The sequence below is a fragment of the Mustela nivalis genome (genome assembly GCF_964662115.1).
Source record: "Mustela nivalis genome assembly, chromosome: 9".
Classification (NCBI taxonomy): Eukaryota; Metazoa; Chordata; class Mammalia; order Carnivora; family Mustelidae; genus Mustela; species Mustela nivalis.
Window position 1 is genome coordinate 92298417 of NC_139028.1, and position 23215 is coordinate 92321631.

At 39.0% G+C, this 23215-nt stretch overlaps 1 long non-coding RNA gene across 2 annotated transcripts in view; it reads right to left on the minus strand.

Moving 5' to 3' along the window:
- Positions 1 to 761: 761 nt before the first annotated feature.
- Positions 762 to 23215, minus strand: part of LOC309873401 — a 48131-nt gene continuing 25677 nt past the window's right edge. Inside the window, exon 5 of one of the 2 annotated variants that reach the window (XR_014316342.1) lies at positions 762 to 863. This is a non-coding gene — a long non-coding RNA (uncharacterized lncRNA). Of the gene's footprint in view, positions 864 to 7717; positions 7779 to 23215 lie in introns of those variants that run through there. The other variant, XR_014316343.1, reaches the window with a different exon arrangement.

Sequence of the window (23215 nt, forward strand, 5' to 3'; positions counted from 1 at the left end):
CAAGTTCAGAAGAATCTTGAAGATGTTGGCCCAGAAATTACTGAACCACTGAACCAGCACCAGCAGCTGCCCATATCCAGATCTTTTTTTTTTTTTTTTTTTAATGTGTGAAAAATAGTCTCCGTGAAGCCACTCTTAGCCGGTTGTCTTTCACTGTCAGCCAAAGCATTCCTGACTAATCCACCCATCTTTAAAAACAAACTGCAGTTCAAGTTCATGGCTGGCTCTAGTTTCATCCAGAATGTTGGGGTGCAGTTCCAACACATACCAAGGCAAACAAAACCAAAGTTGGTTCACAGCATTCCTGAGCGCATTATACATTTTATGTAATTCCTGGTTCCTTTAAAAAGAAAGATTGTAAGATTCAAAAATAGAGGGTACTATCTGAGATTCATCATGGGTAACAAAATGCAATAGATAGCATGAAAAATTCTACTGTTTTATTGACTTGACAAAAACATTTGATAATGTTCATTTATTCAGACTCTTGGTTACTGTTTTTCAGTTTTAATAAACTCATTAGGTTCATTCATTAGGTTCTTAGTGTTATATATTACAGGAGCTCACTGATCAGGTCTGTTTTCTTTCTTACTCATCTCCCATTTTATCTTTTCCTCTTTAGGAAACCCACCCCCCCTCCCTTCTCCCCTCTCCGCCATTTTTTTTTGTAAACCACAATCCCATAGGGAAAAAAGAATAATATGTCTAAGCATGATGGAATAAAACAGATACCTTCTGTTTCTCCCCCTGTATTCATGGCCTACCTGCTGCTGATCCTGGACGCTGACCAGTGTGGACCAATGAGCAACTTTGCCGTATGACTCTCTCTTGGTTCTGACTGATGGGGAGTCTCTGCTGGAGATCTGAGGAAGGAGAGAGAGTAGGGGTAGGGCATCTATTCCCTTGGCTCCCAGTGTGAGGCCATTTCAGGCTGGTTGTGTCTTTCCACTCCTCTTGACATGGTAGAACCTACTTAATTTTCCACCCTTCTGATTCCAGGAACCAATGATTCCCCTTGTCTCTGCAGGCCTACTCATGGTAACAACTTAGCTGCTGCTAGCCCCAAGTTGTTTCCCCTACATCTATACCTTTGTAATTATTGTCTTATAAGTTAATACCCTTCAGATTATTCTATTTTAAGTAAACCTGCTGTTTCCCATTAGAACCTTGACTGATCGGGGGCCCCTGGGTGGCTCAGTTTGGTTAAACGTTTGCCCTTGGCTCAGATCATGATCCCAGGGTTCTGGGATCTAGCCCCTTTCCCTCTCCCTCTGCCTGCTGCTCTCCCTGCTTGTGTTCTCACCCTCTCTCTCAAATAAATAAACTCTTTTAAAAGTGGGGGGCACCTGGGTGGCTCCATTGGTTAAGTGACTGCCTTTAGCTCAGGTTATGATCCTGGAGTCCCAGGATCAAGTCCTGCATTAGGCTTCTTACTGAGCAAGGAATCTGCTTCTCCCTCTGACCCTCCCTTCTCATACTCTCTCTCTCAAATAAGTAAATAAAATCTTAAAAAAGAAAAAAAGGACCTTGACTGATCCAAAATAGACACCAGTATATTGTCCAAAATAGTAGCTAACTGCTTCATGTGGCTATTTAAATCTTCACTTCAGTGGAAAAAAAAGAAAGGAAATAAAATTAAAATCCAGCACACAGCTCCTTGGTCACACCAGCTACATTTCAGGTGCTGAGTAGCAACATATGACTACAGGGGTCCCAGTGTTGGCTGGGTCAGATATGGAAAATTTCCATCACCCCAGAAAATTCTACTGGATAGCACTGATAGAATATTGACCATCCCTGGACATCCCTTTCTCCATCGGGCTGCTTCTTGCTTTTTTTTTTTTTTTTAATCATTTTACCACCTTGGTAAGCACACAAAACAGTATGTTTTAAGTTCTGCCTATATTGAACTTTAAGATGTAACTTTGCAGTGTGTGTTTCTGCTATCTTGGTTCTAGGCTGTTTCGCACACCCACTCATATTTAACTAATGCGTGGTCACCATCATTGCTATCTAGTGTTCCCTCACATGGATATAATCCCAGCACAGGAAGAAACCCTTCTACGGCTGCTGGAGCCCAGCTTCCGGTCATGACAAACCACGTATATGCTTTGTTCTGAATTTGCGCGTAGGCGTATTCCTGGAGCAGAACTGGATTTCTGGGGCATAGAGTGTGCATTTCTTCCCCTTTAATAAATCATGTCAACCTGTCTTCCAGAGCAATCGAGCCAATTTACACTCCCATCAGCTGTGTGTGAAAATGCCTATTGCCTCACACCCTCAAACCACTTGGTATTTCAGGTGTCCTGATGTGCGCAGTGATATCTCCCTATGATTTTTAAATTGCATGCGCCTGTTTATCGATGAGGTCAGTACCTTTTAGGTCCAGTTTCATTTTTTCCCACATATATAGTTAAGTATCTTGGCATTATTAAAAAAACAAAACAAACAAACAAACAAAAACCTGTCCTTTCCCCATGCCCTGTGCTACTTGTGTCTAAATCAAAGTCCATAAAGGCATGGGTCCTTTTTTAGGATATGCTTTTCTTATCTGTTGGTTTCTTTATTGCTGTATCAGTTTCACACAGATTTAATTACTGTAGCTTTGATATCAACATACCTTGGTATCTGTTGGAGAAAATCCTCTGCCATTGTGCTTACGTGTGTGTGTGTGTGTGTGTGTGTGTGTGTGTGTGTGTTTGTGTTTCTTATTTAAGACTGTCTTGGATAAGGGTGCCTTGGATAAGGATGGCTTGGTTGGTTAAGTGTCTGTCTTCAATTCAAGTCGTGATCCCAGGATCCTCAGATTGAGCCCCACGTTGGGCCCTGGCTCAGTGGAGAGTCTGCTTCTCCCTCTCCCTCTTCCCCCCTCTATTCATGTTTTTCTCACTTGCTTTGCTCTCTTTCTCTAAAAATAAATAATCTTTTAAAAAAAGATCACCTTTGATATATTTTGCCCTTTGTATTACCATATACGTACATTTTAAATTCAGCTTGTCAAATTCTAAAACAAAACAATACAGAACAAAACCCCCAAATTCTGTTGAGTGTTTTGGCCAATGAATATGGTATATCTTCCCATTTAACCAGGTCTTCTGTAATATACCTCAATATAATTTTATAATTTTCTCTGTAGAAATCTTGTATAATTTTAAAACCATTTGTTTCTAGGTACTTAGTAGTAACAATGTAATTGGTTATAGTATCACCTTTTCAGATTTTATTTTCTATTTGTTTTTGGTACAGAAATGTTGTTTATTTTTCTTTATTGACTTTGTATCCTAGCAACCTTGCTAAAATCTCTGCCCTCCCTTGTAATATAAAATAGATTCTTTTGGATTTTTTAATGCCATTATTATATAATCTGTAAATGACTTTTTCTTTCTTCTTTCCTAATTGCTGTGTCTTTTCTTTATTTCTCTTGCTTTATCACACTATCTAGGGCCTCTAGTATACCCAACAACATTAAGTAGAGGTTATGATTAAAACTGTCTTTTTCGGGGCGCCTGGGTGGCTCAGTGGGTTAAGCCGCTGCCTTCGGCTCAGGTCATGATCTCAGGGTCCTGGGATCGAGTCCCGCATCGGGCTCTCTGCTCGGCAGGGAGCCTGCTTCCTCCTCTCTCTCTCTGCCTGCCTCTCTGCCTACTTGTGATCTCACTCTGTCAAATAAATAAATAAAATCTTTAAAAAAAAAAAACTGTCTTTTTCTTATTTCCAGTCTCTAAGGGGAAGTATTTAATGATACACTCAGCTGATTATTTGCTGGGGTTTTTTCCAGATACCATTTATTCGATTAAGATTAAGGAAGGTCCCTTTTATTCCTGATTTTTTGAGTTCTTTTTTTATTTAAATCATCAATGGATACTGAATTTTATCAAATCTCTTTTTTGTATTCATTGAGATGATCGTACATTTCCCCCACCCCCACCATTACTTATGTACCAGCCTCAGAAAATTAGCTGGAGACTTTCTAGGTCTACTTTCTAATAAAAGTATGTTACAACGTGCATCTGTGGGCATATCAGTTTAGGCTCTCTCTCTTTTTTTTAAGATTTTATTTATTTATTTGACAGAGAGACAGTGAGAAAGGGAACATAAGCAGGCAGAGTGGGAGAGGGAAAAGCAGGCTTCTTGCTGAGTAGAGAGCCTGATGCGGGCTTGACCCCAGGACCCTTGGACCATGACCCAAGCCAAAGGCAGACGATTAATGATTGAACCACCCAGGTGCCCCAGTTTAGGCTCTTTAGATTGCAAAAATAATGCAGGCCAAAAAGGGAGCTTACTGTCTCATTTAACCAAAACTTTGGCACAGGTGAATTTAAGCATCAAATTATGTCATCAGGACTCTTTCTCTTCATCACTGAGCTCTGCTCTTCTCTGTGTTGGCTTCCTTGCATCTCCTCTTCCCCCATCTGGGGCAAACAACTGCCAAAAGCCATGGGCATCTTCAAGCTTCAAGTTCAAGAGAATAAAGTTAGGTTTCTCTCAGATTTCCCAGCAAAATTGTCATTGGTTGCAACTGGGTCATGTTCTCATGCCTAAAGCCATTACAATGGCGGTGTCATGCAATGACCTGACCCATCAGGCTTTAGTCATGAATCTGGGGGTGGCATCAACTCATCCGTAAGCATATGGATTGGGGGAGGGGCAGGCTGTAGGTGACTTCTGAGAGAAAAACTGGAGTGTGGTTATCAGAAAGAGAATAAAAAGATTTCTTACACTAACCTAGATCTTTACTACTACCAGTATACCTGCTACATTTATTATAATCTTAACTTGCTGATTAGATTTTTGGTTTATGTGTAATTTGGGTTATTAAGTGCTTGGGCATTGTACTAAATGCTTTAGATGAGTTGTTCCTATTATTCTCACAATAACCTTAAGAAGTAAGTACAAATATCACCAACATTTATGAAATAAGGCCCAAGTGACAGAATTGAATGGACAGAACTGGGATTAAAACTCAAATCTATTTATCTTCAGGGTCTGGGCTTTTTACATCACCCAAAACTGCTTTTCAAATCATCTAACTCTAAAATACAAGGATGCTGAAATTGGTAAACCGAATTTTCTAAATTTAAGCCCCTTTATCTGATTCCAACAGAATTTTGAAATATTATCCCTGAAAAATGTTTTGTAATATAACATACCCCAGAGGAACATACAAATGGAAGGATATATGATTTGTCACAAAGGATGTGCTTCAACCAGAAAACTAAAGAAAACAAGGATCAGTACCAGCTTGCCCTCTTGCCCAGCCTTCATCGGTGGCATGGGGCCATTTCTGAATTTAGGTTTCCTATGAATCAGCCGCCTATTTCCAGAACATCATCTTAAGGAAGTATTATCTGGTTGACAACAATGGCATAACAAGGGAAAAAGTCCTTAGGGCCATATAAACTGTTCCTGCCCTCACTTTCTCCATGTTGCTGCCTGAAGGGTGAGATTTTGTGGCGTCTAGTGACTTGTGGTCCCCCATGCGCTGGAGCTCTTTATGTCTCACCATGACCCACCTTCTCTTTGCCCTGGTTATCAGTGTCTGCTGCAGAGAAGCTGCCCTCTGATAATCAGCATAATTAGAGAATGAAACTCTACTGCTGTACTGCTGTACTACTGTACTGCTCTTTTCATCAAGAAAGTCTTATATTAAAAAAAAAGCTTATATCCTAACTAAAGTGGACCACATATCGTTCTGCTGTATTTCCTATCTAACTCAATGTTTCCTTTATTCTCTGTACCTAGAATGATGGGAAACTGGGTTAATTTAGGTTTTCTAGGACAAACTTTGCAAGGGCATAGGTTTTGGGGTTTTGTTTTTACTCATTTTACTGATGCACAGGTGTGAAGAACTGTTCCTGGCACATAATAGGTACTGAAAAAAAAATTAGCTCAAATACTGTACTGAGTGTCACAATTGATCTGGATTCTGGAATGAGCTCTTTACCTGATTACAGAGCAGTAACAAACAGTTCATAAATGGGCACATGTCCTTGGCCCTCAATTTTAGTAGCCCCGATCTTATCCAGTGTTTCTCTATGTGTGACCTTCAGAAAAAACATAAGCTGCCTAGCACGGGGGCTTCGAATTGGCAGTTTTTATGAGTAACCTGGGAAATTTTTATGCATATAAACATCTGAGATCCCTGGTCCGATATCTTATTTGATATCCAATATCTTATTTGATAAGGGAAGGGAAGTCCAATATCTTATTTGATACGGGAAGGGAATTAACTTACCCCAAACCACACATTTTAGGCTGTATTAGCCCTTGTTCCCTCTTCCTCTCTTCTGAATGGTATCCAGGATTTTATTGGAGCATATACCTCACTCACAGCCTGTGTGCTTTGGAGGAAGGTGAATAACATCCAGCTCAACTTCAAGGTTGTGCCCTGAATGGCATATTTAATCCCCCTGGACATAGAAAGGCTTAGAAGTAAACACATGACCCAAGCCAGTCCAATCAAGGTGAGTGTTAGCATTCTCACGTGGCACGCTGACATGTCAGCACTCTTTCTTTCTGGATAGCCTGGGATGGTCTTCAAGTCTGGAATAGTTGCAGCCATTCTGCATCATAGGGAAGCCAGGGACAAGAAAAAACTGATGCGGAGGCAAATAGGAGAGACAGGACGTGATGACATCACTGAGCTGCTGTTGAATCAGTCCAGCCGGGACATAGGCCCTACTTATAGGCCTTTCTGTTAGCTATGTGACTGATTATTTGCCTTTATTATTTAAGCCAGTTAATTTGGATTTTCTGTTACTTGCAACCAAGTATGTCCTAACAGATATTATTAAGATGTTCAAAGCAGAGAATTTAAGAACTTCGGCTCTTTGTGATTCAGTTTTATAATTTGTAAATTAATAGATTGGAACACATCAGTGGCTTTTAAATATTTTTAGCCATCAAGCCCATTTATTTCAAGCAAAGTTTTACACAGAACATACAAATACGTAAACTAAATTTCAAAAAATCAAAAAATGGACTCCTTAACTCAGTAATTCTCATTACTGATGGCAGATATTTCATAGTTTCTGGAATCCATGGAAACTTTTATTTTCCTTGGAGCACAATTCAAAGTCCATTAGCATAGACAATAAAATATGTATAATATATTATATATAATAATATATATATCTAAATAGCTGATATTTATTGCTCTAACTTTGTGCCAGGGATTGTGCTGGATGCTTTTTTAAATGCATGGCTTTATTTTAGATTCAACACAAATCCATGAAGTAGGTACTTGTATTTAATAAAGGGGAATCATGATACCTGCCTTGTGGAACTGTAGGGAAATTCAAACATGAGCCTAGCCTGCAGGGTGAGTGACTTTTCATTGAACTTGAACCTAGGAGAATGAACACCTGAAAACCTTGCCTATTCATGGGACTTTTAACTTCAAATCAATAAATTTCCCTTGTATATGTGAGCCCTAACTGGCACAGATTCTTTCTGAACTTGAGCCTTGATATTCTCAGCAGCAAAAATGAGACTCGGGGCGCCTGGGTGGCTCAGTGGGTTAAAGCCTCTGCCTTTGGCTCAGGTCATGATCCCAGGGTCCTGGGATCCAGCCCCGTATCAGGCTCTCTGCTCAGCAGGGAGCCTGCTTCCCTTCCTCTCTCTCTGGCTGCCTCTCTGCCTACCTGTGATCTCTGTCTGTCAAATAAATAAATAAAATCTTTAAAAAAAAAAAATGAGACTCAACTTGTTTCCTCTTTGACTCTGTCATGTATGTCAGTTCTTTTGGCAGCAGAAAATCATACCATCAGCAGCAATACCTGAAGAGTGAAAACAATAATATTTTCATAGACACCACAGAATGCCAAAGCCCTCATAGTCATGTTAGTTTTAAGAGGAGTCACAGAGAGGTTTAACAGCTTCCCTGTGTTGCATAGTTCATTAGATTCGGAGTTGAGATTAAAATCCAGTGGTCTGGGGTGCCTGGGTGGCTCAGTGGGTTAAAGCCTCTGCCTTCGGCTCAGGTCATGATCTTGGGGCCCCTGGGATCAAGCCCCGCATTGGGCTCTCTGCTCAGCGGGGAGCCTGCTTCCCCCTCTCTCTCTGCCTGCCTCTCTGCCTACTTGTGATCTCTGTCAAATAAATGATAAAATCTTAAAAAAAAAAAAATCCAGTGGTCTCTGACTTCTGTGCCAAGGCTCCTCACACCTGATACTGCTCCTAATTGACCTGGCCAGTCTTGGTCTCTAATAGCCACTGCATTTAGCCAATAAGAAAGAAACTCTGGTGGGTATTAACAGCAAGTATGTTCCAAATTTGATTTGTCAGGACTTTCAATGATTTTGCGAAGAAAAGAACATTTTGCACTCTGGTTTTCTGTGTACACAGAGGTGTGACTGAGGTTTTGGAATCTTGTTGCAAACCTTCACGTTGAAAGCTCGAGTACAGATCCACTCAAATAATACTTGGTAATTCTTTCTAGTTTTTGCCATTTCTCTATTAGGTAGAAAACTAATGTAATGCCCTCAACAGTTTAGGCGTTATTTAACTTGCTTGAGTGTTCAATAGGTCCTCACAGTGTGTGTGTATGTGTGTGTGTGTGTGTGTGTGTGTGTGTGTATTCAATGTATCAGAAAAATTGTTGCTAAGGTATTACTTATCTTTGATTAAATCCTCTCTAATGTGATTGTAAACTTTCTGAGGATGAGGCCATCTTTTTATCAAGTACATACAGTCTTATCATATTTTGCCTTATCATATTTTGATATTTTCCAAATATTTAAATATCATCCAGATGTTAGGTTAAGGCTCCCACTGCACATCTTTGCCAGAATTTCTGCACATTCCTAGTGAAATTTTGTTCTGGCCAGTTCCACCTCCCACAGGATTCTTGGTCTGACTTGAAGCAAATCTTTGTAGGGACCTGCCCCTAAACTGCATGGCCCAAGTCAGGGCAGGCAATAAGAAGGAAGGCTCACATACTATTTGCCTAAATATTTAACAAACTATTAAACTATTATATATTAAACTATAAAATAAAATTTATACTGTCCTCCTACCTTGACGAAGTTGCCTTCATAACAAACTATAAGGCCAGGTTGAAACAGAATTCTTGGACTTCTTCTAGTTCCCTACTGGAATTTAGCAGCGTGGGGAGAGCCAGACCCTGCCCACCAATCTCCCACCCACTCCTAGTACACCTCCTTCTTTTCTTCCTATAGCCCTTCTTTCATCATCTCACACCATGGGAATTTTCATATGCAATCATGGACATCCCTGCGTGTCTAAGCTCTGTCACCTCACCCTCAAATAGCCACTCCTTGGAGTGGACCTCAGGCTTGGTGGTATGCATACCAGTAATGTGGTAGATTAGTCAGGAAGATGGACCTAGGGACAAAGCTTGTGCTATGCAACCCTTTGAGCATGATGCCCAGTGTATGGTCTAGAAAGGGAGAGAGTATGGTCCTCAGACCAGAAGCATCAACTCTACCTGGAAGCTTGTTGGATTTGCAGAATCTCAGGTCCATCAATGCATTACAAATGGCAAGATTTCAGTCCCTATTTGTGGTTGAATAACATTTTAATATATATATACAAAGATATAGATATATATTTGTGGTTGAATAACATTCCTATATATATATATCTAATATATATCAAAGAAATATATATCTCTTTGATACATAGATTATCTATGTGTATATATATAGATATATACACACATAGATATCTTTGATATATATATCTCTTTGATGTATATATATAGGTATCTTTGATATATATATTTTTTATATATATTAGATATATGTATATCTAATATATATATTAGAATGTTATTCAACCACAAAAAGAATGAAATCTTGCCATTTGCAACACATTGAAATATATATATATATATATATATATATATATATATATATATCTCACACAGTACTTATTTGTTTATTTATTTATTTATTACTCTCTATACCCAGCATGGGGCTCAAATTCATGACCCTGAGATCAAGTGTTGGATGCTCTTTTGACTGAACCAGTCAGGCGCCCCTATTTATACACCACACTTTCTTTATCCATTCATCCGTCAATGGATACTCAGGTTGTTTCCATATCTTGGCTATTATAAATAATGTTGCAGTAAAAATGAGGGGGGGCGTCTATATCTTTTTGATTTAGTGTTTTCATTTTATTTGGATGAGGACCCAGAGGTGGAATTACTAGATCAGATGGTAGTTCTGTTTTAATTTTTTGAGGAAGCTCCACACTATTTTCCATAGTGGCTGTACCAATTTATATTCTCACCAAGAGTACATAAGAGCTCCTTTTCTCCACAGTCTCATCAACAATTGTTATTTCTAGTGTTTTTGATAATAGCCATTCTAATAGGTGTGAGATGATATCTCCTTGTGGTTTGATTTGCATTTCCCTGACGATTAATGATGTAGAGCAACTTTTCATGTACGAGCTCACTGTCTGTATGTCTTTTCTGAAAAAATGTCTGTTCAGATCTGCCCACTTTTTTTTTTTAAAGATTTTATTTATTTATTTGACAGAGAGAGATCACAGTAGACAGAGAGGCAGGCAGAGAGAGAGAGAGAGGGAAGCAGGCTCCCTGCTGAGCAGAGAGCCCGATGCAGGACTTGATTCCAGGACCCTGAGATCATGACCTGAGCCGAAGGCAGCGGCTTAACCCACTGAGCCACCCAGGCACCCAGATCTGCCCACTTTTAATCAGGGATTTTTTTTTTTTTTTTTTTGCAACTGAGTTGTAGGCATTCTTTATATATATGAATACTAATCCTTTATCAGATATATATACTTTACAAATATCTTCTTTCATTCAGTAGTTTGCCTTTTCATTTTGTTGATGTTTTACTTCATTGTGCAAAAGCTTTTTAGTTTGATGTAGTTCCACTTGTTTATTTTTGCTTTTGTTGCCTTTTCATTTGGTGTCGAATTAAAAAGATCATCACCCACCGAGTCCTATGCCAAAGAGCTTACTGCCTATCTTTTCTTCTAAGAAGCTTTATGGCTTCATGTCTTATGTTCAAGTCTTTAATCTATTTTGAGTTAATTTTTGTGAATGGTATAAGATAGTGGTCCTTATATAGGACCACTTATATAGGTCCTTATATTGTTTCATTCCTTTGCATGTCATAAATAAGCTATAGATGCATGGGTTTATTTCTGAGCTTTCTATTCTGTTACATTAATCTAAGTCTCTGTTTCATTGAGCTGCATGTCTATTTTTATGCCAATACCATACTGTTTTAATTACTAAATCTTTGTAATAAAGTTTGAAATCGGGGAGTGCAATGCCTCCAGCTTTGTTCTTTCTCCAGACTTCTTGGGCTATTCAGGATCTTTTATGGTTCCATAAAAATTTTAAGATTGTTTTTTCTATTTCTGTGAAATAGAAATTTGGAATTTTGATAGGGATTGCACTCAATCTGTAGATAGCTTTGGGTAGTACGGACATTTCAATAATATTAATTCTTCCAATCCATGAGCATGGAATATATTTTTACTTATTTGTGTAGTCTTCAATTTCTTTCATTAATGTCTTATATTTTTCAATATATTGGTCTTCACTTCCTTGGTTAAATTGATTTGTAGGTATTTTATTCTTTTTGATGCAATTGTAAATGGGATTGCTTTCTTAATTTCTCTTTATGATAGTTCTTTATTAGTGTATAGAAACAACAGATATTTGTGTATTGACTTTGTGTCCTATAACTTTCCTGAATTCATCTTTTTCTAACACTTTTTTAGAGTTTACTATGTATAATACCATGTCATCTGCAAATAGTGGCAGTTTTACTTCTTACTTTCCAGTAATGATGCCTTCTATTTCTTTTTCTGGCTTAATTGCTGTGGCTAGGACTTCCAATACTATGCTGGATGAAAGTGCTGAGAATAGGCATCTTTACCTTGTTCCTGATCTCATCTGCCTTAGGGTGAAGCTCAGAGGGAGCTGACTACACCCAGGGTTAAAGTGAAAGAGGCTCACCTGCTTATATTAAAACACCAACCTGAGTGCAGGTATCTAATTTCACACACACACATCTAGGAGCCTGCTGGAAAACATGGGGATGGAGATTGGTGAGCATCATCTTTGTGCTCTCTTTGCCATGGTCTAGAGTACCAGCACCTCCCAGATGGGAGCTTTGACACATTTCTGGTTCTCTGAATTTTGTGGTTGCCATCTAGGGGCCCCTTCTGATTGCTTGGTTCTGGTGGCCAGGAGTGCTTTGCTTGCAGTTCCACAGGACTGTATCTATTTGTATATTTTAAAATTTGATGTCTGAGGGTCTGGCTTCTGGTCAGCCTGATCTAGGCACAGAGGTCCTTTGGGACAGTGACAGGTCTTAGCACACCCACAGCTATGGGATCTATTAGAAGTATAATAGGCTGCTTGGACAAGCACAAAGTTTTGAGAGACAACAAAGAGCTAGAGCAGGGTTGAAACACAGGGTTCATCTCTTAAATGAGTGCACTCCTTCTAAGACTAGGAGACATAGTTGTTTCATTTCCTGTATAGAAACACGTAAAGTCAACACACAAAGTCAAGCAAAATGAGGAAACAGGAATATATTCTAAATGAAGAGAAAACTTCAGGAAAAAAACTTAATGAAATGGAGGTGAGTAATTTACTCGATAAAGAGTTCAAAGTTATGGTCATAAAGATGTTCACCACTGGAAGAATGCAGTACAAACTATAACAAAGAGATGGGAAACATAAGAAGTATCAAATAGGGTGCCTGGATGACTCAGTCAGTTAAGCATCTGCCTTTGGCTCAGGTCATGATCCCAGGGTCCTGGGATCAAGTCCTGCATTAGGCTTCCTGCTCAGTAGGCAGTCTGCTTCTCCCTCTATCTTTACCCCTCCCCCTGCTTGTGCTCCCTCTCCCTCTCAAATAAATAAATAAATAAATAACTTTAAAAAAGAAGAAAAAAAGAGAAAGTATCAAATAGAAGTCACAGAGCTAAAGAATTTTAAACTAAACTGAAAAATATACTAGAGAAGTTCAATAGCAGACTAGATGAAGCAGAAGAAAGGATCAGTCAACTCATAGATATAGCAGTGAAACTCACCCGATCAGAGCAATAAAAAGAAAAAAGAATGAAAAAAGTTAGGATAGCTTAAGGGACCTATGGGACATATCAAACAGACTATCATTCAGATAAGGAAAAAGAAAAAAAAGATAAGGAAAAAGAACGACAGAAAGTAGCAGAAATCTTATTTGAATAAATAATGAATGAAAGTTTTCTTAACTTGGGGAAGGAAAAAGATATCCACATACAGGAGCCCAGAGAGTTGTAAATAGAGAAACCCAAGGAAACCTATACCAAGATACATTATAATTAAAATGCCAAAGTCAAAAACAAGCAGAGAATATTAAAAGCAGCAAAAGAAAAACAACCTGTTACATGAAAGGGAACCTGATAAGACCATCAACAGATTTTTTCAACAGAAACTTTACATACCAGAAGAGAGTGGCATGTTATTTTCAAAATATTGAAAGAAAAAAAACTTCCAACCAAGAATGGTAGCAAAGTTATCATTCAGAAGTAAAGGATAGATAAAGAATTTTCCAAGCAGGAAAGGGCTAAAGGAATTCATCACCACTAAAGTGGCCTTACAAAAAATGTAAAGGGACTTTTCTAATTTGAAAATAAAGGGTGCTAAATAGTAATATAAACAAATATGGAAAGATAAATATCACTGGGAAGGTAAATATATAGTAAAGTTAGCGGATTGATCACTTGTAAAACTAGTATAAAGGATAAAAGACAAAAGTAGTCAAAATAACTATAATTACAATAATTAGTTAAGGATACACAAGATAAAAAGATAAAATGTGACATCAAAATCATAAAATGTGTGTGTGTGTGTGTGTGCGAGAGAGAGAGAGAGGGAGGGAGGGAGAGAGAGAGAGAGAATAATACAGTTGAACCCCTATTTTATTTTTTTTTTTTTAAGATTTTTTTTTTATTTATTTATTTGACAGAGAGAGATCACAAGTAGACAGAGAGGCAGGCAGAGAGAGAGGGAGGGAAGCAGGCTCCCTGCTGAGCAGAGAGCCCGATGCGGGCCTCGATCCCAGGACCCTGAGATCATGACCTGAGCCGAAGGCAGGGGCTTAACCCACTGAGCCACCCAGGCGCCCTGAACCCCTATTTTAAAATTGATAACTTGAGGGGTTGGGGTGGATTGTTCCTTCCAGCTTAGTCAATTGCCCTTTGGGAATGGATAATCTCCTAATTTCTGGAATGATGATATTGCTAACTGGAGAAAGAGTAGGTGTTAAGGTCTGTTGGGCAAAGACCATGACTATTTACTAACTGTTGAACCTGCATTGTCTGCATATGCAGATGCTCAATAAGTTTTTTGAATGCTGAACAACTGATGTCAGGCTAGCCACAAAATTCAATTTTCAGTTCAGAGCTAGCTCAACTTACAGCACTTAAGCTATGACTCAAAATGTTCATGATCAGTGTGCATTTGGAGAAACCACAAAGAAAAACAAATTCAATTACCAGTTTCCACTGGTGTTAAGGGCGAGGATTCCAATACTCCATCCTACTATCAACAGGTTAGATCACTTTATGACATACCCAAAGAGCATGACTTACACCGAAAACTCCATATGTTAAACAAGTCTTTTCTCAATGGAACAGATGTCTATTATATTGATGTTGCCCTAACTACCTAACCATAACTGACTTCCTCAATGGATCCATTTTTTCTTTCCCCCTTACCCGTGGTCTCTACCATCATCACTCTTCCCATATGCCATTTTCTGTGGGTCCAGATGTGAGATCAAACCCCAGGAAAAATTAAGGAGAAGCAGGGATTGTGTTATTGGTGCACATTGCTCTCACACTGATGCAGTACAACTTCAGCTCCACCCCGAGATCCAGTTTAACTGGATGTTCCATAACAAGGCTGCTCAGTGGGCTGGACACATCCCAGGAAGGGTGGGGAGAGTTACAAAAGCCATCTCTGCCCTTTGTCCAACCCAGCCAGTCAGCAGCAGAGGATACTGTTTTTCCTAAATTTCAGTTCTTAAAATAGGAGCACTTCTACCCTCAGAATTTAATAATATTGTTTAGCCCACAAACAATTATTAAACAATATGGCGGGGAGTCACAAGATTTATGCCAAGTATCTTTGAGGTTGGCCACATATTTGCCACTTAATTCTTTAAGTTCCTAACTCATGGGAATCATTATTGTAATTTTCTAAGGCAGTTTTATGTTTCATCATAACCACATTGTATCTAATGATTGATTGGCAATGTTGAGATTGAGAGTTCCAATATGCATTTCTCAACAAAATAAATCATAATTAGATATGTTTTCTTTCTTTATTTTTCTGATGCTGCCTTCAGAAATAAAGCTCAACATTATGGTATTTGACTCCCATTAACATTTGGATGAACCATACTGACATCTCATTAGGTAACTTCCAAAGTGACTCAAAGACAATTAATACTTCTTTAAGTAAACATTTAATTATGTTAAAGAATTAAAGAATTTTAGTATTACTAATATTTTAAGTTCTGCTTGCATGCTTCACTTAGTATATGTGGAAACTATGTTTTAAAAAAGTTAAATAATTTATTGCAGACCACATTGCTGGGAGATGGCAGAATTAGGACCAAAATGTAAGGATCTTGACTCTCAAATCAGTCTCTTCTCTATACCAGTGATTGATTCTCAAAGTGTTGTTCCCAAGTCCTTTTCAGGGGGCCTACGAGGTAAAGATTATCTTAGTAATACTAAGATATTATTTGCCTTTTTTGCTTTCGTTCTTTCAAAGGTATATGGTGGAGTCTCCCAAGAGTTACATGACATGATATTGCAAGAGATGGAATTCCAAGATCGGTATGAGAATCCCATTGCCCTTTGTTATGTTAGGCATAAAAGGATTTGCTAAAATGTAAAATGATATCATTATTCTCACTAATTATCTTGAAAATAGTTCTTTTTCATAACAATATATCATTTATATTAACATATATTAGGTTTATTGGTTTTATTTTAAAATAAAATAAATTTCTAAAAATTTTATCTGTGTGTGTGTATATATGTGTATGTATGTGTATGTATGTATGTGTGTATATATGTAATTCCAATATTAATAAAAGCCAACTCTTTGGAGTTCTCAATAATTTTTCAGGGTGTAAATGGGGTCTAAGTCCAAAAGTTTGAGAACTCCTGCCCTATATACCATGTTGGTTGGAGATAAATATGGATCAAGATAGGCCTATAATAGCTCCAGAAAATTTTCCTTAAAATGCATCACATTATTTTGCTTTTTTACAAGTTGTATCAGTCAGGATCACAGCAGGAGATAGCACATTCTGATGGGATCACTAAGGGAATTTTCATGAAGGACCTATACAAAAAGTGTGATTAGAGTTAAGGGAAAGCAAGGGGGGGAGATTAAACCACCTGTGATTATCAGGTAGGCTTTACCACCCTGGGTTAGAAGAGGCAAAGACAAAAAGTGGTTCCTGGAAATAATTACACTTGTAGCTGTAGGAAATGACTGCCCTGAGGAGCTGTGAGCCTGGAATGGTGTGTACAGACTTCTAGGGATCTAACACTTACATAATTTGCAGTACCTTATTAGGGAAAAGAAAACAAAACAGCCTTTGTTTCTTTAAAAGAAATCACCAATTACAAACTTTGATAATCTGGTAAGTACCATAAACATCACAAAATCCTGGAAAATCACATATTTTACATGATAATATAAAACATATTTTTGATAACGACATTTAAAATTTATGAACTGTCAAATTGAGGAAAGCAACTTTATTTTATGTAGGATTTGTAAGATTTCAGGACATTTTAAATTTTTTTGTATCATGGCTAATTCCAAGTACTCCTTGGATTGATGATGTGTAATAACCGTTCTTGCTGTGATATTGCATTTTGAATTTTATGCCATCTTTAAGCTAGCAAGAAGTTAATAAGAACCTAAGTGATTGTGATTGAGGAAAATTATTTCAAGCCAAGGGAAGGCATGGGCAATGCGAGCAAGCTTCAGCAAAAACAAGAATTCTAGCTTGGTAGAGTGAAGAGTACAGGTAGACAGTAGTGGGAGATAAAACCCAGTAACAAGACCACAAAAGCATGCTGGAGTCTGAAGGGAGGTGGGAAAAGAGTGTCAAATGTTGGCAAGAGGCTGAGGAATCAAAGGCTCATTAATGATCACCAGACATGGGAAAGGCAATACAGATCCCTAGTATTAGAATCAGCCTTATGAACAATAACCTAACTATACAGGGAAGAGACTATGAACCACCATAATTAAATTCCACTAAACCCAATAAAACGAGTCTCCATCTCAGTGTCTCCTTACCTGGATGCTAAAAATAACCAGAGCCCCTCCAATGACACCTGATAAAAGGATAGCATGATGGAAGGGAATTCAGGACGGAAAGAGACAATGGTTACATTCAATTGTGACTAAAGTATCTTGCTCTTTCTAATTTGATGAAAATACATTACATGTAAACACATCATGAAGACTCCTTCCAGAAGTTTGGCAGGAACATGCACACATGAAGAAGTTTAAGAATCATCACCTTTAGCTCTGCAGCTGAGGTATGAATGTCTTGGACTCTCCCTCCTACTAACCTTTCAACTCATGCCAGCCCCCTCCCCCACCAATGGCTGAACTCAGCAAGAAGCCAGGGTATCATGGGGCCAAGTGGATGATGAGGTCAAGATTCCTGAGTATAAATAGAGAAGGGTGGAGAGTGGATCTGGAGGAGCAAACAGAGAATGTCTACTTTCCAAGTGAAGCAGAGAAGCTAACTGATGACCTGGGGAAATATTGCAATTAATCCAACTTACAGTGGGAACTAAAAAGAACCAAAAGTCCTACTGCTGAACAGCAGAGGTCTGGGGAAACAAGGAGACGTATGCAGCAGTGGGTCCAGGAAATGGGAATTTATAAGGAACAACTGGAGAAACCATGTACATTATTGGATACTTGATAGTTCTTTGTGGGCACTGTTTTTCTCTTTCTTCTTTAGATTCTCGAACAAGTCTGGTGATCACTGTGACTTGGCCAAAGTCTCTGGTCACTCTCAACGGCAACTTTCACTTATATGAACTTGAAATACTTTCTCATGACATCTATTTATTATTATTTTGGCCAAAAGTTGAAAAGTTTGGGAGGAACCCAGGAGAAATGACAGACGACAGGAGAGAGAGAAGTAGAGAAATGAGACAAAGCAGCAGCCAGCACTACGGAGCGGTCAGTGCATAGATCAGACATATCAGTGTGTTGCTACGCATAGCACTGGACTCAGGTGGTGGTAAACCATTGGCATATCACTCAGCCTACACTGAAGTGTAAAGAACCATTTTATAACGTGAGAACCACTTGAGCCATATGTTATGTTACAGTCCTCCATCATCTGTGGTGGTTATAGTCAGATGGCAGAGCAGAATATTGCCTTCGAGAGACAAATCATCCTGAGAAATGGATTCAAAATCTCCACCCCTGAAAAGTGAGTCATAAGTATTAAAAAAAAAGTTTGTGTCAAATCTTAGAAGGCAAAATGTACTTGAAAAAGAAAATGTGGGTGGTTTAATCTATTTCTATCCAATGTGACCCTGTCACACAGCAGTAAATCAAGTACCTTTGGGTGCCTGCTATAAGATAATAGATTTTTTCCACCTCTATTTGTGTGCCCATTAATGCTACTGATGCTGAGAACATGGATATAATGAGGTACCTGGTGGGGCCAATAGTTTTTGTAAGACAGTGAAATGTCATTTGAAAGATGCAACCATTATATGTTTTCAGAAGTAAAAATTTTCATTTACTTCGTGTTAGATGTTTTGGGAAGGCTTTTGAATGGACTCCTTTATTTATACAATGACCTAAGTGGTAATACTCTAGATTAAGATGTCAAATGCTGTATTTAGGAGTATAATTTGAGTCCATCTTTAAAACAATGCTACTACAGACATGTTTTTTCCCTTAAAGCTTGAATTTTAATGCTCTATGCCTGAAAATGACCTCTTAGAAGATGTGTATTTCTTCTTGTCTAAACTGATAGGAGCTTAAACCTGATTAGGACCGAAACCAGACCATATGAGGACAAGGCACGCAGCCCGATTGTCTCTTTGCCTCAACTGGAGGAAAGACCACAGTAAAGACCTGGCTGTCCTGGAGAGCTCACCCTACACTGAATAAAGGGGATCCTACACGGAATATCAAGACTACCAACTTTGGGAAAATCACTATATCTTATTATCATTTCTTGTCTGAGTTGTAAGTTAGCTTATACTCCTTGTGGGGAGGAGGAAACAATTTTCCCCTTAAGGAAATATTTTTATTCCCCCACCATTGATCATCCTGGAGTAGAAAAGGAGACTTGGATCATGGGAGGGAAGGATTTTTCTCCCCTTTTTGGGAAGCCAGGACATCAAGAAGAAAAGAGATCTTTTCATGTAGTTTGAGTGGGCTCCTTGCTACATGGAGGGCTTGTGGGTCCTAGGCAGGACTAGTAGGTTTATTTTCGATCTGGGGCTCCAACTTGGAGCAGTACTTGAAATTACTGTCACCAGTTTATGAACCAGGGTATAATAGGAAAGGCAACTTTATTTTTGTTTCTCTAAACCTAGGTGTAGTCCTTCCCCACTCCTGAATGAAAACTTGGACAATCAATAGTTATAGATAATAAAATGTTATGGTCACTTTAAGTTGTAAATTCAGCCTCAGTGTGGTATTTATGTTTTTTCTCTTCTCCCAGCTAGGGCCTACTGCAGATAAGAACATACCATCTAGGAGAGATGGAAGTTTCTTCTCTCTTTCTTCCTCCTTATCCTCTAGCTGTTCCACTAACCCCATTTGTGTGGAAGCAAGGGGAGGGAGGACAGGTCATGGGGATCAGAAAGGTCTTTCTTGGCCAGTACTATTGTAAGAATGCTTTGGGCATTCTGAACCTGGCAGACGTTTAAACACAGATTTTTCTCTCATGGGCACTTTTATAGGTTCTTCTTGCTTCCTTTCAAGATCCCTTTGAATGTTGCTCCATTGACATAGCTCTTCCAGATTCCCACCCAGCCCCTAGCATTCATGCAGTCAGTTTTACGGTTGGTGGTGGGTCCATTACTTCCTAGACACAGCCTTTACTCCACTGCCACAGGTTGCTTTCTCATATGTGAGTCACATATCTGTGTCTTGTGTCCCTGAACTTGATGGAACACATATGAAGTTCTCTGCTAAGGCCCCCTGGAGTCTCTCTCACAGACTTTACTTGTTTATTGAGATGCTCCCCAGCCCTTCTCTCTCATCACTTAGTATGCACTTAAAAAAAAAAAAAAGATCTACTTATTTGAGAGAGAGAGAGAGAGCAAGAGAGCACACAGGGAGTAGGGGCAGAAGGACAGGGACAGAGAGAATTCCAAACAGACTCCCTGCTAAGCATAGAGCTAGACTCGGGACTCTATCTCACAGCCCAAGATCATGACCTACGCAGACATCAAGAGTCGAATCCTCAACCAACTGAGCCACCCAGGTGCCCCAATTAATATGCACTTTTTAAAAAACCATTGATTTATTTCTTTTAGACAGAGAGAACGAGCACAAGCAGTAAGGGCAGCGGGAGAGAGACTCTGAAGCCAACCCACACTGAACCCAGAGCCTGACTCGGGGATTGATCTGATGAGACTGAGATCACGACCTGAGCAGAAACCAAAAGTCAGTTGCTCAATCAACTGTGCCACCCAAGTGTCCCTTAATATGCACTTTAAAAAATATCTGAAAACGAACATTTTTCTTCAATTATTGACCCTTTAACACTTTCTATTCCGTTCTATTCCTCTAGAGCCTAAAAAAAAATATTTAGAGTGCCCTAAACTAGCCCCTATGTCTCTTAGTTTTCCATTCATGTTTTAGTAACTTTATTTGTCTGTGTTATACTATCAGTAAATTTTTGCACTAGCTTCCAATATTTATGAACTCTTTCTTTGACTTTGTTCAGCCTAGGATCCAAGCCATCCTTGCCTTGCATGGTATCATGTTAAGAAATTTGTGCATATCTACCTGTGTCCTCAATGATCACAGAAGAATGCAAGTGAGGACACAGTTCTGATGTGCATATGTTGGGTTAACACTACACTGTGCAAAGTGAGGACTGCCTGTATATCCATTTCACCATGTTTCTCTTTCCCGGACTATTTCTAATTGGTTCTTTTCCATGCCCATTAGTTTTGAATTTAAGCTGCCCCTTTCTTACATTTTCTTATTTTTTTAAAAGTATATTATTGCTTCACATATTTTCTTGAATTTATGATATGCACTTATTTTAAAGTAATTTTGATAGCAGAATACCAGTTGCATTTTATAAGCAGTGAATTAATTTCTCCAATATACAGAATTCATTGGCTGATTATTTCCACGCATTCTCATTACATGCTCTAAAAATTTTATTTGAACATTTATCTTGAGTAGAAGTTTCTTCTCTCCTTTGCTCTGTCCTAAGTCTATCCTGTTCATGAATTTCTGAAGCTGCCTTCCACTAGTTTCAGGACCTGAAATCAAGAACTAGGAGTGCAATAGTAAGTTCAGGGCTCCTGTCCTATATAGTGATAGGATTCAGTCATTCAGCCAATGCAGAATTTGTCAGCTCTTTTCCACATAGCATTTTCTCCCTCCTCCAACAAACACATGTAGTTTACAACAACTCCTTTCCCTGTGGGTAAGCCCTGCTTCAGCTCCCATTTTATACCATGAAGCTGGATATGAATTTCTTCTGTGCATGGGGTGCTTTTGGTTCCTGTTATCCAGCTCTGCCTCTCTACTTAAAGGAGATCATCCAAAGCATTATCAAGTTGCTTGATCTAATTTTGACACAAGGACCCCTCATGATGTTCAGTTCTCTCAGATCTGGGTATAGCTCTGTGTGGTTAGATGAATTGCTGCTAATAGATGTTTGATCATCCCAATACCCCAACACAGAATGGTAGAGAAGGAAAGAATAACTATAATAAAAACAATTTAAACTCATTTAGAATAAGGCAGCATAGGAAACATTACACAATGGCCTCTGTTCCATAGCATGCATATCTTAATGGACAGGAATTACAAGATTTCATTTTCTTGAGCAAGCTCATCTGGTTACCAATGGTGTCTTTTCTGAAGGGCACCCCTTGTCCATTGACAAATGTGGCCATATCTAAAAAGGACTTTGGAGGGGTGCCACAAGTGTGAGCAGTCTTGATAGGGGCCAGTGCCACCCCAAAGTGACTCCTGCCCCAGAGAAAGGGGAAGATAACCACACGCACCAGTTTGATTGTAGCCCCAGAAGTGGGCTGGGGGCAGACAGAAGGTCTAGTTGTGGGCCACACCCACCAATGAAAGCCCCCCAAGGGGATAACACAGGCAGAGCACCCTACAGTTCAATGTAACCATAGCTCTGGCAAATGCCTGGTCTCACCCAAGTCAAGCTAAGATGGCCCTGGACTGGCCCATTAACAAAACAAGGACCAAATCCTGCCCACAACAGGTGAAGAGAGTCACTGAAGATGACTGGAAGGAAAAAGTAGCTCAGCCACAGCAGCAAGGTGCATGCCACATACATAGGAGACACCTCTGAAGCACCAGGTTCTGGTGAACAAGGGACATTGCATTGTGGGGCACCACAGGACCTCTTCTTCATAAGGCCACTACTTGCAAGAGCAGGAGACAGCTGACTTTCCTAACACAGAGAAACAGAGACAGACAGACAAAATGAGGCAACTGAGGAATATATCTCAAATAAAAGAGCAGAACAAAATCTCAACAAGAGAGCCAAATGGAGCAAAGATAAGTAATATGCCTGATAGAGAATTTAAAGTAATGGTCATAAAAATACTCATTGGAGGGATGCCTGGGTGCTCAGTTAGTCAAGTGTCTGCCTTCAGCTCAGGTCATGATCTCTGAGTCCTGGCATTGAGCCCTGCACTGGGCTTCCTGCTCAACAGGGAGTCTGTTTCACCTTTCTCCCTCCCTCTCTCCACTCTCCCTGGCCATTATTCATTCTTAAGGTCTCTAATAAATTAAATCTTTTTTAAAAAGTCACTGAACATGAGAAAAGAGTGAAGGATCTCAATGAGAACCTCTATAAAGAGATAGAAAACATAAAAAAGAACCAACCAAAGACGAAGAACTCAATAACTGACATTAAAGATGCATCAGATGGAATAAATAGTAGACTAGAGGAAACAGAAGAATGGATCAGTG